The sequence below is a fragment of the Lepisosteus platostomus genome, chromosome 1, assembly GCF_059453375.1.
Source record: "Lepisosteus platostomus isolate fLepPlt1 chromosome 1, fLepPlt1.hap1, whole genome shotgun sequence".
Classification (NCBI taxonomy): domain Eukaryota; kingdom Metazoa; phylum Chordata; class Actinopteri; order Semionotiformes; family Lepisosteidae; genus Lepisosteus; species Lepisosteus platostomus.
This window is the reverse complement of record NC_142611.1, coordinates 7,523,035-7,530,196: the sequence shown is the minus strand read 5'-3', so window position 1 is coordinate 7,530,196 and position 7,162 is coordinate 7,523,035. Positions and strand designations below refer to the sequence as shown.

At 34.9% G+C, this 7,162-nt stretch overlaps 1 long non-coding RNA gene across 2 annotated transcripts; it reads right to left on the bottom strand.

Annotated features, from left to right (window-relative positions):
* Window positions 1-3,381: 3,381 nt before the first annotated feature.
* LOC148677632 (uncharacterized) lies at window positions 3,382-6,638 on the bottom strand. Of its 2 annotated transcripts, none has more exons than XR_015935803.1 (2): window positions 6,556-6,638; window positions 3,382-5,731 (listed from the first exon to the last, which is right to left on the bottom strand). It is a non-coding gene; the product is annotated as an uncharacterized LOC148677632 (long non-coding RNA). The 2 variants fall into 2 exon arrangements; XR_015935875.1 differs by having other exon boundaries at window positions 6,574-6,631.
* Window positions 6,639-7,162: the final 524 nt, after the last annotated feature.

Below are 7,162 nucleotides of genomic sequence, written 5' to 3'. Positions count from 1 at the left end.
TAATTTTTTATTTCTTCTAACAGGCAGAAGCAAGAGCACTTCTCCCATTTTTCTTCCAGATTTCCATTTCTTTGGTTAATCTTTCTCATATCCCATTATTATATTACACATTATTTTGAAATAACCCCTTATGACCTGACAATAATCAGCAGTTTGTTCAGTTGAGTTGAGCAAGGAATAAACTAGTGAGGGAAATGGAAGGCTTGCACAGCAAATGTGCAGCAGCTGGGTGAAAATGTGTTTTTGATTGCCAGTCAGTTGTTTGTGATGAAAGCATGGAAGACAAATAATGCTATACACCCTTATTTTCTATAGGAAAAGGATAGGGGTTTTGTCATTAGAAGGGATCTGATTGTTTAATTTAATCTAATATTAATTGTAAGCACAGTAAAATGTGATGATTCTGCTTATGTGCAAAAAGGTGCATGAGAGGTGCAAGTTCTATTAAACTGCATTGTATTCTTCATTCTTTAGCTGAAAGCTAAATATATCTCCACATAATATACCATTTTCAAAAGTTTAGCCATAGTTCAGTATTGAATCTGTTCTTTATTCTACTCAGATAAAAACGGCCATTATCTACAAGAAGAAAGGGAACATTTTGAAAGAGCTTACGATCCCTGCATGGCTGACGGACCTTGGCTTTCTCATTGATCTCTCAGAAAATACCTCAAAACTTAGCCCACAAGGGAAAAACACCATCAACTCATGAATGCACCTCACGTTTAAGACATGTCAACACAAAGATTTTTGTTGTATTTCTCACCAATGAGGTTAAAAATTATGTATTTTATTTTGGTAGATCTCAAAATACATTTGTTTTCCAGATTGTCCTACAATTTACAAAGCCAATCCTGCATTTTGAACCTCTGGCTTTAACTGTAAGCATTTATGAATCTCCTTAGCATTTTCTGTTGGAGTTCCAAAGTGATGAAAGACTTAAAACAAGAAAAAACGATAAGACTCATTTCTTACATATCACAGAGAAATACACAGAAATGTTCATTTGTTTACTGAGGTTTTTATATTTGTTTGGTATGATACATTTGCATTAAAACTTCCTACAATGAAGCCAAGTACACATTGCCTCCAGGTCAGCCTCACTAATGATCATCACTGAGACACTACAGCTCTTAACCATAAATATGAAATTGAAAATGACAAAGATCATACATATTTATATTTAATATAAGCATGAGTCATATATATACTACTAGTGTACAGTGAGGATTGATTCCATCGAGCTTCAAAGGCTGATTTCTGAAAACAAGATAATAAGACAGCTAAATATATTTGACGTATTTGGCACGAATATTCACCTTATTCATAATATAAGATGACATGCATTTACATGGCGAGTACTGCACATGATAATGTAAGGACCCCAGCCGTTATAACTGGGCTGGATAACTTGCACCACCTGTTAGTTCTTTCCTTTTCCAGAGGGATAGCTCGATTTGTGATTAAAGGCTTCACTTTCCCCAGGTAACAGTACTAACCGTAAATGTTAAAAAGACTGATGGAGGTGCTCATTTTATACATTAAGTTAAATAGACACTTAATCTAGAACTGACAGATTTAGGCTGATTTTATAAACCTGATGACAGTAATTAATAGATGTATAAGATTTATTTGAAGCATTTTATCAGAGGGCTGATTGACTCCCTTTCTGACACATTTATGGATGAAATTATATCTCAATCAACATTTTCAAACATATTTTTTCAAATCATCACATAACCACATATTGCAAATCATCACATCACATTTGAAATATCTAAGCAATCAAGTTAAAACTGCCTAAGAAATTGATCATTTAATCAGTTACTTAGATTAATGGATAATAAGCGCAGAAGTACGTTAATAATGTTCAACACTGTGTTTATATAACATATTATAGTGTGAATAATGCATAATAAGTGTGGTAGGGATCAAAACGGATAACAGAACAAAGTACAGTTCTGCAAATGTTTATCAAATTTTATCAGCCCATCTTAAAACAGAAATGGACATGACCATTAAAGCTGATGCTGAGTCAGTAAGAAATGGACAGCTTTAATACTCTCAGCTTAGAGACCACATACTGCTGTCCAAAATGATTTAGTCTATGTTTCCAGGTACTGACCACCTGTGACCTACTGTAGTTTAGATTTGCAAAGTCCATTTAATGCAAGTATATACTGTAGTGTAATCATTATAGTTAAGTACAGCAGTTATTATTTGCAATTTCTACATCTGTTAGTTGTTTAGAGTATATTACTCATATGAATAAAGGATTTTTTTCAAGAAAGACATTGGGCCCAATATTCAAAACAGTTAAAGCATTTATGTCTCCATAGCGAGCAATGGAAATTTAAGATCCCAAGCGATTGGATATATAGCCCACTGTCTTCAATATATTTTTGTTGGCTATGATTATCAAACTAGTCCTTATTTAGGGACTAGGGATGACTTCAAACATCGTGTTTTTGGCTTTAGACAAGTTTGAAAATGCACAAGAACAAGAACAAAATACTTTGTTCTGTGTAAACAGAGTGAAATGACACACCACAGTTTCCATGAGGCTTTTCTCTCTTTTATAACAGGGATTCGAAGATGGCCTAAATGACTTTTATTATGTATAATTCAAGAACCTTTTCACGTTTACCTCCCTCTGCCAACTCTCTATCTCTCTTGTGCTTCACGTCGATGACCCTTGTTGAATAATTGCAAGTCAACTAACCTGTATTACCCTGAGCGCAGAAAGTTGACTACTCCATCACACTCAGGAATCCTCACTGGTCCTCACAGCACGCTCAGTATAATTGTGAAAGCTGTTAAGGTTATTTTCATCTCAAGGATGAATATGATGAGGTGGAATTGAATTTGAGTCAGAACATGAAAAGGCAGTGTCAAGAGTTCACTGACCAGCTTCACACCAATCACACAGATTAGTACTTTTTACCAGTTATTTTTTTGACTCATTGTCCATCAGCTAAAATGAGGAGAACCTATGAAAAAAAACAGGTCTGTCATTTGGATAAAAATCAACCGTGTGCCTCAGAATGTGTTTTTCAGTAGTTCATTTAGATCCTAACGAATGTAACAGAGGCAGGAAATGTGTATTGAGAATTTGGTGAGACTTGCCTAGCTAAGGGAATGATAACTTAGAAGAGTCATTGTGAGGACTGAGTTGGGGAGTTTGCTACAGATGACTGGAGGGAGGGATGCAGGAGGGATGCGAGAAAGGTACAGTATGTAGTGGGAAGTCCTGGGTGCAATATTTATATACAGTACATGGTGAGAGAAAGTGAGTGAGATTAAGATATTTGACCTTCCCGATGTGCTCACGTTACAAACTCCATTATGAAAACCAGACAAATTAACTTTAGAAATTAAATACATTTTAAAAGCATTAATTTTATTCACTTTACGTTACAAGAGTAGGTCACAGCAATAGCCAAAAAACTGAGTCTGAATTTAGAAGTGCATTGAACAACAAATTAATGTTGATAGTCAATAAAAATATAAATACATGTTAAACAGTGTTTTAAACTAAATATCTTACACAAAAAGATATATTACCATTTTAGGGTATTTTGGTTTCCCTATATAGTTACAGATTTAATTTCAAAATTTTCAATGTTCTAATGATGATTTTCTAAACATGACACACAGAATAAAATATAACCTAATGAATCAATATGGGAGACTTGGCCAATCTGGAATGAAAATAAGACAACTGAAGTTGTCCGGGCAGGTCCTTATTGTTCAAAGCCCGTGGTTCATTAAATTAAAAAACATAATATTGTACTTAATGTTCAAAGGCCGTGGTTCAGTAATTCAGAAATCATAATAATGATATACACTTCAAACTGAGTTTAGGCCAACAACAGATAATTTTCTAAATATTTCTGGTTTGTTTTGGATATTAGGTCCAAATACAGATCACTGATTTCTTCTGTGCAAAATACACAAAGGAAAGGAGACTAAGGGATTTGACCTCTTTTATGATTTCATCATTAAACATTCATATTCAATAGAGACATGCTATCACACCTTAACAGCAAAACATTGCCAAAAACATTTCTGTTCTGTACAATCAAATTATGCAGTTTTATGACACGCAAAAATGTGGATGGTAAATATTGCACATGGTAACAAAATATGGCACAAGGGGGTTAAAATCACTTTCTCATGTTAAAGAGTAATGTAAACATTCACAAATGTGATATTTTAAGACGAGCAACAACTGAGTCAAGCCTGAACTTCACAGGACTTCATGTGCAACAAAATCACAAAATACCCATTACATTTCTTACCATCAAAAATGTCAAACCAATACACACACAGTTCTAAAATGGCTGAGCGGCTTTCCCTGCCAGTATGAACAAGAACATTAAAAAATGTTCACCCTTATTTTCATAGGTCAATGGCGTTTACATTTGCTTTTCGTAACATCTACAGTATTGAATTGCATAAACTGAATTCTGGATCTGGGGTGCTAGTGTATATGCATGGAGTTCGTATTTTCTTCTGGCGTTTGCACCGATTTCCTCCCACACTCCAAAGTCATAACTAAAGTCCAGCCTCACAGGACATGCAAAGGGGTGGGCAAGTTGTTACTAGTGATTATTTTAAAAAGGTTTATGAATTAGAAATGTGCTATTTAATACAAAGCTTAGTGTACAATAGGAAGGTAAAAGCAAAAGACCTTGTTTTTTTTTTTTAATGAACTGAAATAAGTTTTGTTAGGGAAAAAACAGCTCAGCAGAAATTTAAAGGGAGGATACATGACAAAGAATGAAACCACTGAGCTTTGCCAATGTGAAAGGTATGAACATTGGATAGATTTGTGATGGTTTAGAATATATGGTTGCTTATTGCTTTACAATTAAGTGGCCATGTTATTTAACTTGCAATTCAGTAAGGATTAAAATAGCTTTTATTTTCTTCACATGAAGTGTCATATAAAGGCTTGCTGTATATTAAAAAATACATTTTAAATCCCAATTCTCCAGATCTTGATGCTCCCTTGTGCTTCATAATCCTCTTACAGACCCTTCACTTCTTTCCTGAACTGAATCTAATCTGCCAGTTGTTTCATACTGTATATAAAGGGACTGTGCATTTTGATCCTTATTTTCCTGTTTTACATCTAAACAGTAAAAACAGTTGACGCATGCATTGTAATGGGCGCATTTGTGTCTTTGCCATCTGAGTCTTTAAACTAAAAGATTATAGTATGTAGGCTTTAATGCCCCAAATCCAAACAATCTCAGCACTATCCTCATGAAATTCAAGATCTAGCATTTCGTTCCAGAAATCACAAAAGGACGAATTAGTGCATGGGTCTTGGATAGCAGGAAAAAAAATAAAACATTAGCAACTGTGGCAGAATATGTCACTTTCAGAAGAGGTTTAAATAAAACAGACAGCATCACACTGGGGCATGACCTTTCCTCGGATTCAACTTCAGGCATCAAGACCCTCCTCACCACGCATACTGTACGCTGCTTATTTCATTCCTTTTGTCCCACCTGAGGATTCATTCTCTCCAGGTATCCTTGAAGTGGGACCTCCACTCTCACCCTGTCTTCCCTATGGATTGTTCCCTCAGGAATGCTCCGTTTTATCTTGCTTTATCGACAGATATCGGCTCCATTTCCCACGAAATCCATTCATTATCATCAAACTGAAACTGTAGTGGTGGTGCTGTGACTACTAAAAGATGCTTGTTTAACAAACAACCCTATAAGGAAATCATTCAAGAAATGTGGTTAGTTTGTATGTATTGATTTTGTTAGAAAAAAAAAAGACTCACTGAACATACTGTGCAACCTTCTTATTCTGTTGAAGAAAAAATAAAATAACATTTTTCATTTTAGAAAACTGAATATATTATTGATCAGAACTCAACAGGTTATAGAAAAAAAAATAGGACTACAAATAAATAGCATAGATTGGACTATGGCCATCTTATCTGGAAACATTTCACATCCACTAACCTGCTGTATAATTTATGTTTGTACAGAGTTCCCTGTTGAGGTACGTGATTTTGATTTTCTAATTCAATATCAGCATGTTGTACTAGTCTGCATCTTAGGTCCACAATGAATCAACAATCAGCAACTCTCCTCTTGACCCCCCCAAAGTCTATTTTTCATTCAAAAATGAAATGCTGCTGGTTTTCTCAATCTGAACATTGACACATTGACGGAAGGAATCCACAGGTATATTTTTTGCCAAATTTAAAATCACTGTGTCTGGAGACTCGCCTTGCACTAGCAAGGAATCCAGACGTTCTGTACACTCACATACGCAAACATTTCACTGTCTAAACAAAGGCGATAAATCTGTTTTCAAACGCAAACAAACTTTACCTAGTCTGGAATCCCGGAGATAGCTTTGCTTGCTTTGTGGGTGCACATACAGAATAAAGTAAGGGGTGTTCACGTATGGCCAAAAATTAAACATTAACTCAAACCAAACACGCGTTTTCTTTGTTCTATAAGTGAAAAGAACTAAATACATATGGATCAATTGGTGTTCAACTCACGTGTCTCTAATAAATACCTTGTTTTGTTTTCTTACCAGCAAAATGTTTTCCCCGCAACCTGTAAGTCCCAAACCATGCCAACAGGGGTAGCTTAGTAGTGCCTGTTCCAGGGTTGCGCATGTGTGGTTCGATTTGTAAGAAGATACCATTAAGAGGGGGTAGTATTTTCTTTAAAACATTTATGTACATAAAAGGATTAATGACATTTTATTTTAGTTAATAATATGTTGATTGATTTATGGTGTATTTGTTGGAGACAAGTTTATTTCAGAATTCTGATCATGATTTTGTTTAATTCCTTTTTGCTTTGTAGTAGAATATTCTAGAGGGAGGAGTTTTACCTAGAAAAAGAGCTTCTCACGATAAGAGAGGAGAGATGGGAGGAAGTTGGTGGGAAAGAATAGTGTGAGTTGCCTACAACAATCTCTTTTTTTTTAAATCAATTAATGTATATATTCTTGTACTATAGTTTTGTGTGTTATTTTTCCTTTGGTTAGTTTGTATTTTTCACAGTGGACTTTGGGAACAGTTCCTCACAATAAACACTTTTGCACTTCTTTGCACTTGTGGCTTTGCCATCATCTATCATCATCTTTGAGAATCACTATATCTAATTCCATGTAA